Source organism: Dendroctonus ponderosae, unplaced genomic scaffold (assembly GCF_020466585.1).
Source record: "Dendroctonus ponderosae isolate FM_Combo_2020 unplaced genomic scaffold, Dpon_F_20191213v2 Dpon_F_20191213_10, whole genome shotgun sequence".
Classification (NCBI taxonomy): domain Eukaryota; kingdom Metazoa; phylum Arthropoda; class Insecta; order Coleoptera; family Curculionidae; genus Dendroctonus; species Dendroctonus ponderosae.
In genome coordinates, this window is record NW_026017111.1 from 3001989 (window position 1) to 3020170 (window position 18182).

An 18182-nucleotide genomic window follows, 5' to 3' on the forward strand; every position below is an offset into this window, starting at 1 on the left:
AGCCGAACGGTCGCCAGTCAAACCACTTAAAGGAGTTAATTTGGTGCAAGAACGATTTGCGCGATATCCTGGAAGGCTCTTGAGCGTATAAAAGCCGGAAAATGTCGGAAAATGTCACTTAAACCTCGAGAGCGACGCGCTAAGTAAGCAGTGTTGGAACGAGAAGAACGGCACTATTGGTGTCGCTATCCTTGTCCTGGTGGTGTAGCTGCTGTCATATTTTTGGACATTTAACAGCCGGGCGTCCAAAAAGGTAAAAACCATGGTTTGTTTACTACGACAATTTTAAAAAGTAAAAATACATTTGCGTCTGTCATTTCTATATGATCTGTCACTGTCAAAATATGTTCTTGTCAATGCCTAGCAGTTTCCAGTATTTATTACTTTAACTGGAGTTTAACTATTGATTAATGATCGTTTTTGTTGAGAAAATAGGTGGAATTTGAACGGAATCGCGCTTTTGAAAAAGTGTAAACATGAAAAATTTACGTCAAAATATGCCCGGACAATGACATTGACAAGAAACTGAAAACATGACATTGGCAATATTATCAGAGCTATTAATCGTAAAATTTTTGCTTCTTACATGCGAATAAAAAATGATGATAGATACAAAAGCGAAAACACATTTTTCAAACTAATTTAATTGAAAGAATATTTAAAAAAGTTGTTTCCGCCCGGGATCGAACCGGGGACCTTGTGCGTGTGAAGCACACGTGATAACCACTACACTACGGAAACTATTTTAAGCCTTGTCTATAACCAGGACTGAACACAAATAATATTGTTCAATTCCTATTTTTTCACAATTCATTAACTTTAAATTGCGATTTTATTATCACTGATTAACAATTTCACAACACAAGCGCAGAAACGGTAAAAATGGAACATGGTTTTGCACGGTAAATTCACGACAATTTGCGAAGGCGCAACCAAAGCAAGTTATTAATGTAAAGCGCAGTCGATCCACATCAAGAGCAAAACGTAGGTGATTTCGAATTCATACACTTCCCGATCTCGTGACATTGATGACAGTTGATTTGCTTTACTTTCAATTCTTCTGGCTTCTAACACCTTTCAATTTTTCAAAATTTTCAATATTTTTAGAATGTTCAAATTTGAGAATTTTCCAGTTTTGGCTAAGTTACTTTATCTTCTAAATGCTAAATTTTCGAAAGTTTCACTTAAAAATGCTGACAATCTTGAGGTATTCGTCGCTTTGTAAAAAGTTTTGAAATCCCTTTCCAGCTTCGAGTTTCAAACAAGAAAAAAAAATTATCAAAAAACGAACAGAATAAGCGAAAGTTTATAACAGATTATTTGAAAATCTCACCTCCATTCCTCTGAAGACTATAGAATTTGTTAAAAAATAAATAAAACACATTCCTTCCGTTTTTTTCCGAAAACCATTAAGGTTTTCTTCAAAACCGATGATAAAACTAAGTTTTCAATCAAAAACACAAAAAAGCATTATTTTCTGATAATTTTCCTCTTTTCGGACAATAATGGGGCCTTTTCAGCCAAAAATTACAAAACTAATTTTGCTAGAGTGTTCGCCTTATTCGTCGGTTTGCAGAGAACTTTAGAAAACCCGTTTCAGCTTCGAATTTGGCACAAAAACCAAATAATTTTATTCAGCTTTTCCGAAAATGATTAGGATTATCTTGAAAAACACGACCAGAAAGCAAAAGTTTACAAAAAACTGTTTGGAAAACTCGCCGCCCTCATCGCTCTGAAGATTTTTAAAGTTCCGTTGAATTTTCAGGTCATTCCAATCTTAACAAAGTTTCTATCAAGCAATTTTTTCTTCGCAAAAATCCTATAATTTTTCAGTTTAACTTTTTTTTCGACCAAATAGTTTCAAGCAATCGTACGCACAAAAGCAATATGTTGATGGCTTTTTTTTGGCTTATAACTAGTGATGGGAACTATCGAATAAATACTATCAAACTATTCGATAGTTGTAATTTATGCGTATTATTCGATAGCGATGTTTCATTCAGTGACAAAAACTATCGAGTTCAAATTCAACAAATTCAAATTTTAAATAAATTAATTTTCCACTTTTTAAGCAAACATATTCAATAGTCATTTATTAATACTGTTTTTTTAATCAAAAATTAATTGATTAAAAAAGTGTTATATCTATATTTGCATTTTGAATAACTACCTATGTACTATTAGCAACAGGCTTAAATACAACTCATTTGTAGAGTTTTTACTATACTATTTCAAGAAAAGTAGAAGATAACATAAATATGAATTCTCATCATTCCTGGGTTTCAGTCATTTATTGCTTCTATTTATCAATCAAAATACGTTTCGGTGTACTTTTCCACCATCATCAGTTTTTATGTGCAACGCTACCTATAATGGGACGTACCTATAATAAAAACCCAGGAATTAATTTGATTTGGAATTAATAATTAATGTTTAATTTCGATAAAATGAAAACATCTATATTTAAAAATCAAACTATGCAATATTGTTATTAAAAATACGTTTGTATCTACATTTTTTGAAGACCATAAATTTGTAATTTGCATCTTTTATGCACGGCACTAGATGGCGCGCACTATTCAATGAATGAATTCATTCGATAGTTGCAATCATTCATTTAGTAATTATTCGATAGTGCCCATCACTAGTTATAACTGAGTTAAAACTGAAAAATTCTTAAAAAGTTCCTGCAATTGCCCTGTTAAATTTATTGAAAATTGCCTGATGATAACTGAAAATCAAACCGTTTTCCACTTATAGAGCAGATTTCTTCAGGACTCAGTTCTGTTGCAGGGAAAATCCACTTGACCTCGATCATCGGTTAATGAGTTATAACTCGGTAACTCAGAGAGCGACAGCATTTCAATAGCGCAACTCAACACAGACTGAAAAAAACGTAAAAAATCAAACAGATTTCAGGGAATGTCTGTTTAATTCCGATGATGATCTCATGTGCGAAACCAGATCAGTTTCTTGGGCGCTGTCAATCATTGCGGCCGGCAAATTAGCGCGACAGACGGATTTTCGAATATTAAAATTAATTGCGAATGGTGGTGATGATGATGATGATGAAATCGCTATTTTTAGACTTTTTTTTAATTATTCGAACTAGTTTAGGCAAAATGTACTCAATCAATCAATTAGCTATGGGTTGCCAGTATATCAGAGTGATCAAAACCGGCCATTCCCAGCCAATCACGCTGCCTAATTGTTATATAATGATCAACAGGCGCGATCGATTTTACTTGAAAATCCTGTCCAAGCAACCGCGTTTTTGAATGAAACCAAACTGAAATGGGCATTTTTTATTGGGCATTTTCCAATTTTCACAGCCTCGCCCTGTATGCTCAGTCAACGTGATTTGGAACCAACTGGTTCTGTGTCAGCTGATTAAATTCTCTAATTAATCGAGTTGATTTCAACACATTCCAGAGCGTCATCGGGTGCCAAGCTGTCTGTCTGGTCCAATAAATGCACGTGTTCGCCCAGTATGAGGTTCTCGCCTTGAGATCGCATTAATTATTATTATATTCGGTTTGGTGCCAAACCTTGGCAAAAAACCATACTCATGATCTAGCTCGATCACATATACAGGGCGGCTGGTCCATTGCCCAGCAGGTAGTATACAGGATGACTCAAAATTGGTCTCCTATGTGTCGGGGGCGGGGTTGAAAAAAAGAGTTGAGCCAAGTAAGCTTCCTGGACGTTGCAGAGCATTTCAAGTTTTGAGGCGGACAATTTGAAAACTAACCACAAATGTGACGTTGAAATGCTTGCGCGGTTGCCGCTGTGCTTTTTCAACCAGAAAATGAGGCGCACGCAGGCAAGTTGCTCCCTTGCAGTCAAGGGATTGATGAGGAAAAATCCAAAATGAGAAAAATTGTAGTCCAAAAGACGCCTGTTTCGTTCAAAGTGAGCCAGATGGCCGATCCCATTACACAATTCGTATCGTACGGACTTCCTGGAGAGGCCGTATTGAATGGAATGTTAAAAATAAAATCAGTCTCAGTAGTGAAACAAGGTCTACACATCAGGTCATTCGATAGGCTAATTGGCTCCATCCTGTAGACGGTGCATTTGCTTGTAAAGCAGGAGTTTTTCGGCCGATATTTTCTCAGTTTTTTTTTGGGGCTGGTTGGGTAAAGCGCGGTCTGGAACGGCCAGAATTTTGCCCGCAGGATGAAAAGTGCCGCGCATTTGTGCCAGTTTGCTACGATTTGATTGAGGCTAATCGCGGTTTTAGGTTAATGTATTTTTTATTGGACTTGTATCTACAAATGTGCCCATGGCTGCCGGATAATAGTTATAGGTAAGTGTACTGAGCGTCTATCCTTCGATTGATTGCACTGAAAGGATGAACGATTGGAACGATTTCTGCTTGAATTTAAACGAAAAATTTTTCTAGATATTTGATTGGATCATATCTCTTGAAGAGTCACTTTTGCCCGGTGCAAACAGCTACACAAATTCGCGAATGCGCCTTTACTCCGATGGAAACTCACATTGAACTGATCTTAGTGAGATTAATCACTTGATAACCACTAGTTTTGTGTTTTTCCTGATTTAATCGAGTTTTCATCTCTGACGTAGGCCTGGGTAACACTGTGTTGAGTTGCGCTATTGAGTTGTTGCCGCTCACTGAGTTAACGAGTTATAACTCATCGGTTCATGAGTTATAAGGGATTTCTTCAAGTTTAGCCCGAGACTGGAATTTTTACATCTCAAAAAAATCTTCAACATTTTCACGTTTCTCACGTTTCTCTACTTTGTTCAAACAACTAAAAAAAGTCGTGTAGATTTTACCTGCAACAGAACTGAGAAAGTCGACGAGTTTTCTTGTAAAATCGATCTTTTAATTTTTTTGCATAAAAGATTTTACAGTGAAACGTTAGGAAAAACGCGGTTTTTCTGTTTAGGCAGGGTTGTTTAAAAATATTGATTGAAAATTAAAGGAACTCTAAAAATCGTCCGAGCGATGAGGGCGGCGAATTTTCCAAATAATTTTTTGAAAACTTTTACTCTGGTCGTTTTTTCAAGATAATTCTAATTACTTTCGGAACAATGCTTAATAAAATTATTTGGTTTTTTTGCCAAATTTGATGCTGAAATGGGTTTTCTAAAGTTCCCTGCAAACCGATGAATGAGGTGAACTTTCTAACAAAATTAATTTTGTCATTTTTGGCTGAAAAGACCCCCATGATTGTCAGGGAAGAAGAGGAGCATCAGAAAATAATGATTTTTTTGCGCCTTTGATTAAAAACTTTTAGTTTTGTGATCGGTTTCGAAGAAATCCTTAATGGTTTTCGGGTAAAAACGACGGAAAGAATTTTCGTTTTTGTCGCAAATTCGACGCTGAAAAAACTTTTTGTAAAATTTTCACAAAGCTATAAATTTATCTGGTAATTTTTCGCGTAACAGTCCTGCAGATGGTCAGCACTTTTAAGTGAAACTCTACAAAATAAACCGTTTTTGAGTAGAAGGTAAAGCAAAAAAAAACAGTTAAAACTAAAAAACCACATTTTTTAACAAACTACTATCCAGTCTTCAGAGGAATGGAGGTGACGAGATTTCCAAATAATCTGTTATAATCTTTCGCTTATTCTGTTCGTTTTTTTATAGAAAATTATTTGATTTTTGTTCCAAATTCTAAGCTGGAAAGGGAATTTTTCGCGGAAAATACCTTAAAAGGATTAATGGGCAGAAAATGGAGGATGGGGCTCCAGCTTGCAAAAAGCTGGTAAGAATGATCTTTAATCCATAAATCTTTCGCCATGAACGGTTTCAGAGAAGTTTACGCCAAAATTTAGTCCGAATGTCTGCAAAAGTCAATACAATTTAAGTCATCGGAAAACGGAAAAAATAACGCGCGATTAACGAAAACCCTTGAACATCGAATAGACTCAGTCTAACGTTTCCCGAATTGTTTTCGGGACAAAAAACACCGTTCTTGCATGTCCGGTGTAGATTCCGGCTTGGATAAAAGACATCTGCGGAAAATACCTTAAAAGTGTCAGCATTTTTAAGCGAAGCTTTAGAAAATTGAGCATTTAGAAGAAAGAGTAACTGGCCATAAACCGGAAAATTCTGAAATTTTGAAGAAATTTTAAAAATATTATTAATAAATGTCCATTAAAATAAATCTAGAACAACCAAAAAAAGTCATCAACATTTTCCCAGCAACGGAACTGAGTTACTGCGCCGGTGCGTTGGGTTGGCGCACCAAGCCATTTGCGCAGCACTGCGCCAACTCCTAAACATTCACTGAGTTACCCAGGCCTAGTAATAAGTGGCAACGTCTCAGGACGATTTAAGTTATGACTGTATTGTACTTTAACACTTTCGATTTGCGTATATAAAAGCGTAATTTCTAGAAATTTCTGACCAATTGCATGTCGTCATAAAGCAGAGTTCATTGGGAATTCGATTAATTGAAACATGCATGTCATGTTCGGAAAATTACAAATTTTCCTGATTTCATGTTTCCATTGAAATCGCGTTGCCGTCGGACATGCCAACTATTGGCAAAATATTTAATTAACTATAACGAGGAAATTACTATGTTTAATAAACATGTTTTTGTTGATTAATATGACGCAATCAGTGTGCAATGAGAGTGATCAGGTCGGGCTTGCTGAACAGAGTTCGGGCTTCTTTAAACGTCTGAGATTTCAGGACTGTTCAATTTTACTTACATCGTACGAAAGAAGCTTAAAATTGAATTATTTTTTTGCGGTGAAAAGATGTGTTTAATTAATTTTGCGAACTTATCAACTCCTGAAGATGGCACTTTCAACTTAGCTACGAAGCAATTTTTGACAGCAATTGGGGTTAGAGTTTAGACTGCGCTCTTCAAAACTTAAAACGCATTAAACCGGCGAGTTTGTTTTTGCGAAAATTAATCAACTTTTTGGCCTTGCAGTGATATTTTTTTGTTCTCGAACTCATTTTCAAAATCTAGGGCTTATGCTGTGGTCGGAACTTCACCGGAAACTTCAGAAAACCATAAATCAATATACCGGGTTGCATGAATGAATCAAATATTTGAAAGTAAACTTCACTTTTTCACAAAGTTTAAGCTTCAGCATGAGCTCTGGATCGTGAAAATCGGGCCAAAACCCCTGAGCAAAAAAAGCCCACTTCCTTTCGAAAAAAATCACTGCTCACGAACTGTAGCAGCTACAAAGTTGTAATTTTGCAAGTTTGCAGGAAAATCCCTAGTTGCGAAGCCTGCAAAAAATGGATTTATTCGAAGGTCTCGCTCAATTTTTGGATTATTTTCCAGTTTCGCTGTAATTCAGGAATAAACCCAGCTGTGCAAGTCTATGCTTAAAAATTCACTACTCATAAACTAGACACCCGTCGACTCGGTACTCGTTTTCAGCTAAAATCCTCGCAAAAAGCCAAATATGACATCGGAATTGGAGGTTGGATAAAAAAATTGTAAAAATCGCCAAACGTTCCGATTTTTACCAGCTTACTAATGGCGTTCTCCCGTAAAAATTCAAATTTTCCAAAATAAAGCAGTCAGCAACTCGAAATTTTCACCATATTTAAACTGCACTTTTCTCTAAATAGTGCTAAAAAAATCTTTTCCAATTCTGATTTTTGCCAGCTTAGAAAATCTCGACCACCAAATGAATGTCTCAACCCACCCTCACGCTCCTCTTTAAAAAGTCGCATCTTCCAAAACAACTGAGATAATAATTTCAGAAAACCATAAATCAATATACCGGGTTGCATGAATGAATCAAATATTTGAAAGTAAACCACTTTTTCACAAAGTTTAAGCTTCAACATGAGCTCTGGATCGTGAAAATCGGGGCAAAATCAGGAAAGTTATCGCTGCAATCCGTTTCGAGCTTTTACAGTTTTCCTCGACCTTTTGGTGTTGCGATCCAAAAAAACTTTTTTCTTCGACTAGGAGCAGGTCGAATTTTGGAAAATTTTGCAGTTTTTGATTTGCCGCCCAGTAGAAAGTTGATCTGAGGTCCAATTTTTATCAAAACATTGACTAACAGCACACAAATGGGGCTCAATGAGGCTTCAAACAGAAACCAATTTGCTCTAAGCACTGAGGATTTATCCAGTTCCAGTTAGGATTAATTTGGGTATGGAAGTTTCAGCGTGAAATATCTCGAAAACGGTTAGAGATATCGACGTCGAACAAGTACGCTTTTTTGTTTAAGAAATATGGAAGAATGAGATTTTCAATGGGTCCAGGACCTAAAAAACTCCCAAAGACATTTTTCGGTGGCAGTAAAACTGCCCCAAACCCATCATTCAATTTAGGCGTTCACACCGTGCACGAAGAAAACCAGTAACGTTCGGATAAGACAGATTTCCTTGAAAGGAAACGTTTTTGTTGGCACATTAGTTGAGGACCACCCTGTAGGGGAATTGGCCAATAAAACCGGATAAAAGGGCTCGGGAACAATAAGCATGTCATGCTGATAAGCATTAAACGGTGCAGGCTCGCGCACCACAGGGAAATGCATATTTCCGTCATTAAGAAAAAGCTCGTAATTTTCCCGGTATGTGATCTTGATCGTAAACGGCAATTAGCAAAACTATAGTGATTTGGACTAATTACCCGGAGCAGAAACCCGGGTGGGGGCAATACGTAAGACTATCAGAAGTACTATAATAACACCGCAAAGTATCTCCACTGCCAGTGAACGCTACAGCATCCACTGAAATTGGCTGAAAACCCAACGGGATTGATTATCAAAAGACGCGAAAGCCGATTTTTTCCCGCTAACCAGAACGGGCTTTTCCGCACGAACATTGAGGAGAAAGTTCAGTGATTTTTCAGTGTTCGTTCCAAATCCAACTGATCCAACCGTTCCAGTTGAGGCCGAAATTGGGTGTTTGGAGGTACCTGTTGATCGACGCTGTTTCCCACAACACTTTTCACTTCCGCACACAAAAAAACAAGTAAGTCGTCAGTTTTTTCGCTTATCGAAGCGCACCGATCATTTTCCCTTGGTGTGCTTTCAACGGGTAGGTCAGTGATCGCAGCCAGCAGCCGCGCCACATTCATTCATTTCAACAAGTGGAAAATGCGCAAATTACCAATAAAAGTTGGAAAGTTAAACAACACCAGTATTTATGACACCGCCAGGTTAGATAATCGCTTTGATTGGGAGCTGATGGTGGCCGCACAGATCTCCAGATCTGAGGCCAAGGGACTTTTTTTATAATATTCCTGCGAATGCTTTGTGAACCGTGGCCAGGTGTTTTCCCTTATCTATCCATCTAATTCAGATCGTTCCTTCGGGGCATAATTTGCATAGCAGGCAGGACCTGGCTTGACCCCACCCCGCAGTAGATGTTGCACAGGGACGTGCAAAATACAGCCAAAACTGCCGTGCAAACTGAATTAGAAAGGATCGAATTCGCACAAGTCCAATCGAAAATTGATCAGTGGCTGATGCAATCCATCAGCGAATTGCCACCTAGTTGCGTCATTGGCAGAATTTTCAAAATTTTTTGAAAATTATTTGATCCCGCAGCTCCACCGGTTATTAGGACGGTGTCGTCAGCGAATTGATGGCCAAGTGTAAAGTGTATCGGAAACTCTATACGACACTGGTTCAGTCATTACAGCCGCAATAAATTGATATATCTCTCTCTCGAATGGGTAGATGTGGGCGTGGGAACATCGGATACATAAAATTGCAGGAATTTCTTTGCAGAAAGCGCGAATCCGATTTTATCTTCCACGGTTCGTACGTGATTTTTGCCTTTCAGACTCGTCGGCATGCCATCAAACGAAATAAAGCGGCCGCTGCATGGTTTCGCAATCAAACAGCTCACTTTTCTCAAAAACTGTCCAGCAAAGTTACGTCAGTCTACCTGCAAACAAAGTTTTGAAAAATGCCTCAAAAACGGAGTAGGGAACTTTCAAAAAAGGCCAGAAAACGGTTAGAGCTGGGTTTTAGAGGTTTTTTTGCCATTGTTGCATCAGAATCGCAATTAACTTTTTGCTTTAAAAAAACCTATTTTTTGCTGTCTGATTTTTCCTAAATCCAGAAATAGTTTGCCATTTTATGTTTAATTAGGGGAGAGAAGAGCTCTAGAATTTTTTTCGGGCAAAGCCCCAAGTCGAACCCCTGAGCAACAAAAGCCCACTTCCTTTCGAAAAAAATCACCACTCACGAACTGTAGCAGCTACAAGGTTGTAATTTTGCAAGTTTGCAGGAAAATCCCTAGTTGCGAAGCCTGCAAAAAATGGATTTATTCGAAGGTCTCGCTCAATTTTTGGATTATTTTCCAGTTTCGCTRTAATTCAKKAATAAACCCAGCWGTGCAAGTCTRTGCTTAAAAATTCACTWCTCATAAACTAGACACCCGTCGACTCGGTACTCGTTTTCAGCTAAAATCCTCGCAAAAAGCCAAATATGACATCGGAATTGGAAAAAAATTGTAAAAATCGACAAACGTTCAGATTTTTACCAGCTTACTAATGGCGTTCTCCCGTAAAAATTCATATTTTCCAAAATAAAGCAGTCAGCATCCTGAAATTTTCACCATAATTAAACTGCACTTTTCTCTAAATAGTGCCAAAAAAATCCTTTCCCATTCTGATTTTTGCCAGCTTAGGAAATCTCGACCTCCAAATGAATGTCTCAACCCACCCTCGCGCTCCTATTTGAAAAGTCGCATCTTCCAAAACAAATTAGTTAATAATTTGAAATGTTCACCACGTTTAGAAGGCACTTGGCCCTAAAAATGCTCAAAGTTTCATAAAAATCGCGTCAAATTCTAATTTTTTTCAACTTAGTAAGAAGTGTCGATCTGAAAAAGGATGCATTTACGCACTTGCGCTTTCTCGCTTAAAAATCCGCACCTTTCAAACTAAACCCGCAAAAAATTTGCAATTTTCACCTTCTTTTAAAGGCCCTAAAGGCCCTAAAAACGGTGTCAAAAAAATTGCGTCAAATTCTGATTTTGGCCTGCTTAAGGATTATTGAGCTGAAAATGAGTGCTTTTACCCAACTGCACTCACCTCTCCAAAAAATCGGGTTTTCCAAAATAACGCAGCCAGTAACTTGAAATTTTCACCATATTTAGAAGACACCTTTCCCTAAAAATCCTGTAAGTTTCATAAAAATCTCGTCTATTTCCGATTTTTGCTGGCTTGGTAAATTCCAATTTCGAAATGAGGGGTTTATATCAGCGGCCCTCTCCGCTTTAAAAAATTGTCTTCTCAAAATTAAGCAGGTAGCAACTTGAAATTTTTGCCATCTTTAGAATACACTTGGCCCTAAAGTTGGTAAAAGTTTCATAAAAACCGCGTTAAATTCTATTTTTTTCTGGCTTGGTAAATGCCGATCTGAAAAAGAATGCAGTCACGCAATTGCGCTTTCTCACAAAAAAATTCGCAGCTGCCCAACTAAACCCGCAAAAAATGTGCAATTTTCACCTTCTTTAAAAGACACTTTGCCCTAAAAACGGTGTCAAAAAAACGCCGTTAAACTCTGATTTTTGCCTGCTTAGGGACTCTTGAGCTGAAAATGAGTGCTTTTACCCACCTGCACTCACCTCCCTAAAAATTCGGGTCTTCCAAAAGAACGCAGCCAGTAACTTGAAATTTTCACCATATTTAGAAGACACTTGGCCCTAAAAATCCTGTAAGTTTCATAAAAATCTCGTCTATTTCAGATTTTTGCTGGCTTGGTACATTCCAGTTTCGAAATGGGGGGTTTCAGTCAACGGCGCTCTCCACTTTAAAAAATTGTCTTCCCAAAATTAAGCAGATAGCAACTTGAAATTTTCACCACGTTTAGAAGACACTTGGCCCTAAAGTTGGTGAAAGTTTCATAAAAATCGCGTTAAATTCTATTTTTTTCTGGCTTGGTAAATGCCGATCTGAAAAAGGATGCAATCACGCAATTGCGCTTTCTCGCTTAAAAATTCGCATCTTCCCAACTAAACCAGCAAAAAATGTGCAATTTTTACCTTCCTTAAAGGACACTTGGCCCTAAAAACGATGTCAAAAAAACGCCGTTAAATTCTGATTTTTGCCTGCTTAGGGATTCTTGAGCTGAAAATTTCACCACGTTTAGAAGACACTTGACCAGAAAGATAAAATGCGATCTTGGCCAAAAAGATAAAAGTAAACATCGAACACTTGCAGGCAAAACCTCACGTCTTCTCAGCCCAGGTGGCAGAATCCCAGCCCAGTCAGCAACATGCTGATCAGCAATATGAGTGGATTCCGCAAACCAGGCCGTAGTTGCAACGGTTTTAAAATTTGCGGTTTTTCCACATAAACACTACTAACGATTCGCTCCATTCGCAGGAAAACTAGTGAATTTTAATAATCAAATTCAACTAACAATAATCTAACAATAATCTAGTGAATTTTCATACCAGGATTGCTTTACCCTGTCGAGAAAGAAAATTGTCTTGAAACAATGGATTTTTCCGAAAGGAAAAAACACCAAATTGAAATACTTCGTTTGGAACAAAGACACCAAATTGTGGATTCATTTCTAAAAAATGGTCGTTTTCAGTCCAGAAACTAGCCGGAAATTCTCGATGAATCAACATTTGATTGTTTTGCCATCCATGTGCGTTGGGGAATTGAGTCTATTGCGTAGAGGTTAATTCGCGAAAAACTCGCCTATTTATAAAATTTATAAAAGTGGAACTCACACGCCAATCCGTTTCGTAAAAGTCGAGTAAAAATAAACTCCTCTCCTCCTCTCAGCTGCTCGAATGGTCTTTGATGTCGGCGGCAGCCGCGACGCTTTTGATTTGGTTTTTTGGCAAAAATGACGCAAAACTATTCGACATTTCCAAACCGGATCCGACAGAGTCTAAAATAAGTGCGAAACTTCCCAGAAATGTGATTAATATATACCTTTGTTTAGGCGGAAGTGGGTTTAATTCGTTTCTTTCTCGAAAATATTAGCTTTTGAATGTGCACTTTACATTCTAATATAGAAAAAACGTATATTAAATTTACGTACAAAAACGAAATTTGTTATGAAAAATCACAGATCCTTGTTGGAAAACATTGTCAGCATTTTCTTGCGCTTAACTTTTAAAATGTGCTCCTCAAAACTTCAAATGGATAACAATGTGGAACATTTGATACTTCCGAGAAAAAGCCAGTGCACGCTAATGATTTTTCTGGCAATTAAAATATTTTTGAGTTCTACATACAGTTTTTTGTCGAAAATGCACAATTGCTAGGTAAAAAATTAATGGCGCGCCAATGGTTTTTTTACTAAAAATATATTTTCCAGGTCTGCATTCAGTTAGGAACAAAAAACGTTCTTTTGTCACCGTTTTTGACAAAAAAATACCAATCGTCGTGTTGTATTGTTGCAAAAAAACAGTGCACGCCACTGATTCAGCAGCTCTATTGAATTTTTACGGAACACTACCTACAGGGGCGGATCCAGCGTTAAATTCAGGGGGGGATTATGTAGAAGAAATACAGTCTTTTGTTATCTATGAAATTAGAAAAACTATCGTCGTTTCGTGCAAGGGCGGCGTAAGATTATTGCAAAATTTCATGTTTTTCGTCCCGTTTTGCATGTTTCTCGGAAGCAAAATGAGCAAGAACGCTCGTTTTTACATCATTCTGGAGAGAACTAAATGGCCTTTTTATTAAGTGAACCATCGATAAAGAAATGTTGGCAGTTTTCTCAAAAAATGCTTGAATTCAAGAAGTTTTAGATTTGCGTGGTGAAAGTGAAAAAAAAAAGTGAAAACCATTCGAGCCAGAGAATTCGTTTTGGCATCGTTGGATAGAGAATTGAATTCGCCCTTGACTACCTAAACTGCCTTTTATGCAGCAAAAGTGTTGATTTTTATGCAAAAAGTACATTCTGGTAAACAATAAAAACTGATGTTGCGAAGTGAGGTTATAGAGTGAAGTTGAGTAGATGGTGGTAAAACCACGGCAATCAGACTGCACAAACACAGACAGATTTATTGAATTCCGAAACAAAAGTTTGAAGCTCCGAAATTTTCACAGCTGAATAGAGTGACGAACACTAATTTTTTATTTTTACTTTCACCTGTCATCAGCTCTGTTGATTTGCGACTAAAACTTCAACTAATTAAAATAATTAAACCATCCATCGGTCTCCAACCAGTGACGTAATAGGTAAACACTGTCAAACTGACATTCCTGTGGCTAGTGACCAGAAACGTGCGTCCGACTGTCAATCGGTCAGCGACCTTTTGAACCATCACTGTCATTTAGTGGCAGGTTTGATGGAAACTGCGCTGTCCAAGACCCGATTGAATATGGAGCAAGTCGCTTAAAATCGCATTAGGGTCGACGAAACAAAAACAGCTAGAAAATTCCGACAACAAACGACAAGAGTCGACAAAGTGTGGTACTTTCCTGCTATCAAGTGCACTTGCCGGCAGGAACATTCAAGGTCGTTACGATAGACAGCATGGCGCTGATTCGGGACGGGCCTCTCTCTCTTATCTCACTCTTTTACGCTGTCGCTCTCTTTCTGCCTCACGCACTGACCAGTTGGTTGAGTGCCAAAGTAGCAGGAGGCGGAGGCCCGATTCGAAGCCAAACGACTACGTTCTGTTTTGCCTGCAAACTGCGGTGATTTTTCCAATCCTAACCGTGTTTTTTTTCAATTGAATATCAAAAAAACATTTTTTCTAAAATCGCTGGCAAGATTAAAGTCTCAACTCACTAATCACAACAACTACAACCGATAAAAATTCTCATTAATTGAACTCAATATCTGCTTGTTATCAACAAAAGTGTTGCATCACTTTGGTTATTTATAATGCGTAGTACGCTCTCATTCATCGATTTTATCGGCGATCTATTTTCGATTTCATTGCCTACCAAGTCTGTTCCTCCGGCTGGTTACTAATTCACCGACTCTCGTACAGGGGTTGAATGCGCGGTTTCTATGGCAACTGTTAGAAGCCCTCTAGCTACAAGGGCCAGTTGATAACGTGAAATCTTTGAAATCGCACCGATCCTTGAACAGGCCAGTTGAAGACCTTCGCGCATATTTCCGTGCACTTTATAAGCGTATTTTTAGCGACCACTTCTGCACGGAATGGTCACAATTAGATGTCTATTTATGCACGTACTGGCCAGGTGAATGTATCTCAATTGCCTTGATAAGAGGTGCTTAAATCACTTGGCACATGTGTGACTGGGCGCTTGTCTTCAGCAAGTCCCATTCACTTATCAGAGAATGAGTCACCTTTTTCAATTGTCATTGAATTTGGTTATGAAGTTGTTCGGGATGACTGGAAAATTGTGCAAAATTTCCTGATGATGACTGAAAGTCGAAACTTTTTCTTCTTATAGAAGCGACTTTGCCGTATGAAAACCATCCAAGATTGGCCTTCTCACTTCCCGAACTTTGTCTGATGATTTCTGAAATTCGAAAAAGCATTCGCTTTAGGACGAAATCAGTTCCTAACGGCATACAGCTGGCAACGCTGGTCCTACGACCGAGCTTTGTGACTTTAAAAAATATAAAAAATTGGGATTGCGCTTCCCCCGCTTTAACCCGAAAGTGCTGGCCATTTTTTCATTTTTACTCGATTTTATTCATTCATCTATATGCCTTCTACTGCAATATATGATGGAGAAATCTGGCAATCCTGGTTCAGTGCATTCATCTAACTGATTTTCGAGCTTGTTTGGCAACGGGCACCAATCAAAATCGTCCCTAGTTTATATTCAAAAATGAACCACCGGTTTCAGACATTTTGAGCCACTTTTGGAGCATATTTTCCGTGTTTAAATCGGTCATTGTTCTTTTGGAAAACCCGCACTTGTCGGCATTGGGATGTTCCAAATAGGCGCGCAGCCATCCTGATTGCATCGCACTGCACCAAATGCATAAATATGTAAAATTTCGCAACTATACGGGATGTGTAGGTAATGGAAATTCCGCATTTGAAGCACGTTGCAACAACGATTCACGCAACAAAAAACAAACAGAAAAAACAAAAATCCGAACAGTAGCTCTCCCGCCTGCTTTACAATCGAGGCATACTCCGAACACTATTGTTCTTTATGGTAATTTCGAAATACTTTAGCAATATTAGCATGCATGAAATGGTTGTTTAAATGTGATTTATCTCTGCGGTTCGATCGCATAAAGACGAGAATTTCCTCCTTTCCATTCCATGTGAGTGGGCGATGTGGATGAGTTCATTCAGTTCCTTTTTCAAGGAAGTTTCAGGAAATTTTCCCCTTTTCCAAAATAAAACTTTGGGAACATTACTTTATGAACAAGGATTAACAGATAATCAAACGGCAGGAAAAACTTTCAAGTCTAAACCTTGAGTCACATCAATCGTGCAGCAGTGTATTCGGCCAGGCACTGTCGATGCGACCTGTTTATGTGTGTCTCTGTTGCGCTGGCGGCTGACTACGTGACTACGGTGGATCTTTGTCGTGGGTCTAACAACCGATCGCCTGCGTCACACACTGCTCAAAAATTGAACAGTTTTCAAAGCCTTTGAAAAATCATTGGGGTTTAAACCGGACTCTGTTCGTCAATTGGCAGCCGGGTGAAAAAGGTGAAGAATTAAGCATGTGAACATACTCTGCACGAAAATTAATAATTTTCACAGAGTTTAATCGGAGACGCCACTGGACATGCAACTTGAAACTGTGTGTAATCAAGTTGCCAATTCGGTTGTTTTTGCCGGTTTTGCACACCTGTTGCAGGCAGTACCTGCTTACAATAGACCAGGCGTAATGGTTATTTTCTCTGAACTGGTTCTTTGCCTATTTTTTTTTCAGCCGTTTTGTCTGGAAAATGGCCACTTTTGCTATTTCCCCAACTATTGCAGAAACTTTCACTCTGTCTGGATGCGTCTGGAATCGGTGAAGGCACAGCAGGCGAGCCCCATAACGCGTTTATTGACTCGCTTATTAATACCTCAATTAAAAGCAATTATAACTCATTTTGATCTGTTGAGCGACGCTCAAACAGCTCGTTTGCGTGCGTATTTCAGTTTCCTTAATGCACACTTACGCAACTGGGATCCATAAGTCAGAAGACGATTTATGGCGAGAGCGCCAGCCTGCATCCAGAAGGACTGGCTTTCCATAAATTAATCGAACGAATTGGGTTAAGTAATGCGATGCCAACGGGCATTTGTTGCAGATTAAGCCAATAGCAACTAAGTAACAGGGATTTGACTGTTTAAAAATTCCATTCTCAAGGCGGCCTTGCCGACTCGAACTGACCACACAAGCAACTGCCTGCATTTATCGCCCCACGTTGTGGTTGGTCTTCACATCTTCACTGCGACCACAATTACCTTAATGAACCAGATGCAAATCAGCCACGAATCTTCTATTCGTGTATTTTTCCCATTCAATTTCTCTCGCTTAATACCACAAACAATGGATTGGCACGTGCCATAAATGTGATCGATGAAACCTCAACAGTTCAACCAAATATTGACAGAATCTTCACAGCAATTTCTACGCAAATAGATTTGAAGAAAACTCGAATAATCCGGTTTGTATCGACGAAATTAACACTCAATTAACAACGAATTATCGACGGGGTTATCAATGAATGAAAGTTCAAATCTAAGCTCAGCTAACACCAATCAAGTCGCAGTGTCGCTCTATAGTGGTTCAAAACAGTTCGATGGTTTTTGGGCAGTTTGCGACGTTAAGCCTGGACTGTTGCTGTTGTCTTTTCGTATCGACCAATCAGACCGCATCTTAGCCGACGAAAAGTCAGTCGAAGTGATCGGGGGTGTAACAAAGGAAAAAACCAGATTAATTTGGCATTAGGTAGGTGGCATTTTCACTTAGTGAAACACTGTGTTCACAGAAAAGTGATTTTTTAGTGAAAAAGAGGAACAATCGACTAGAGAAAAATGCTTGCACTCGCTTCAAACCAAACTTCTTTACCTTTACCCAGCTTTCCACTCGAGGCTTCAAATTAAAATTCCACGTTTCCACGTTCCAAGTGTTCTTTGTGTGAGAAAGACTGTAAGGAATCCGAATCTGAGTAACAAATTGCTGGGAAATTTCTACAAACTTGCAGCTATAGAAATTTTTGAAAATTCAGTGTCCACTTGAAGCTCGTCATTTATCGATTACGTTTTTCCCATGTGAAAAATAGAGTAAAGTCGGTGGTTTAACCAGTTGAGATTTTGCTATTAAATGACCCAATTGGCATAGGGGGGGGGGG

General features: G+C 38.4%; 1 protein-coding gene and 1 non-coding gene across 5 annotated transcripts in view; one reads left to right on the plus strand and one right to left on the minus strand.

Moving 5' to 3' along the window:
- Window positions 1-134: 134 nt before the first annotated feature.
- LOC109535518 (ion transport peptide-like) overlaps window positions 135-18182 on the plus strand; it is a 27248-nt gene continuing 9200 nt past the window's right edge. Inside the window, exon 1 of one of the 4 annotated variants that reach the window (XM_048662065.1) lies at window positions 135-253. The gene's annotated coding sequence lies outside the window, so the exon portion shown is untranslated. Of the gene's footprint in view, window positions 254-4118; window positions 4310-8627; window positions 8935-17614; window positions 17780-18182 lie in introns of those variants that run through there. The other 3 variants (XM_048662067.1, XM_048662064.1, XM_048662068.1) reach the window with 3 other exon arrangements.
- Trnav-cac lies at window positions 669-741 on the minus strand. Its single transcript has one exon. It is a non-coding gene; the product is annotated as a tRNA-Val (tRNA).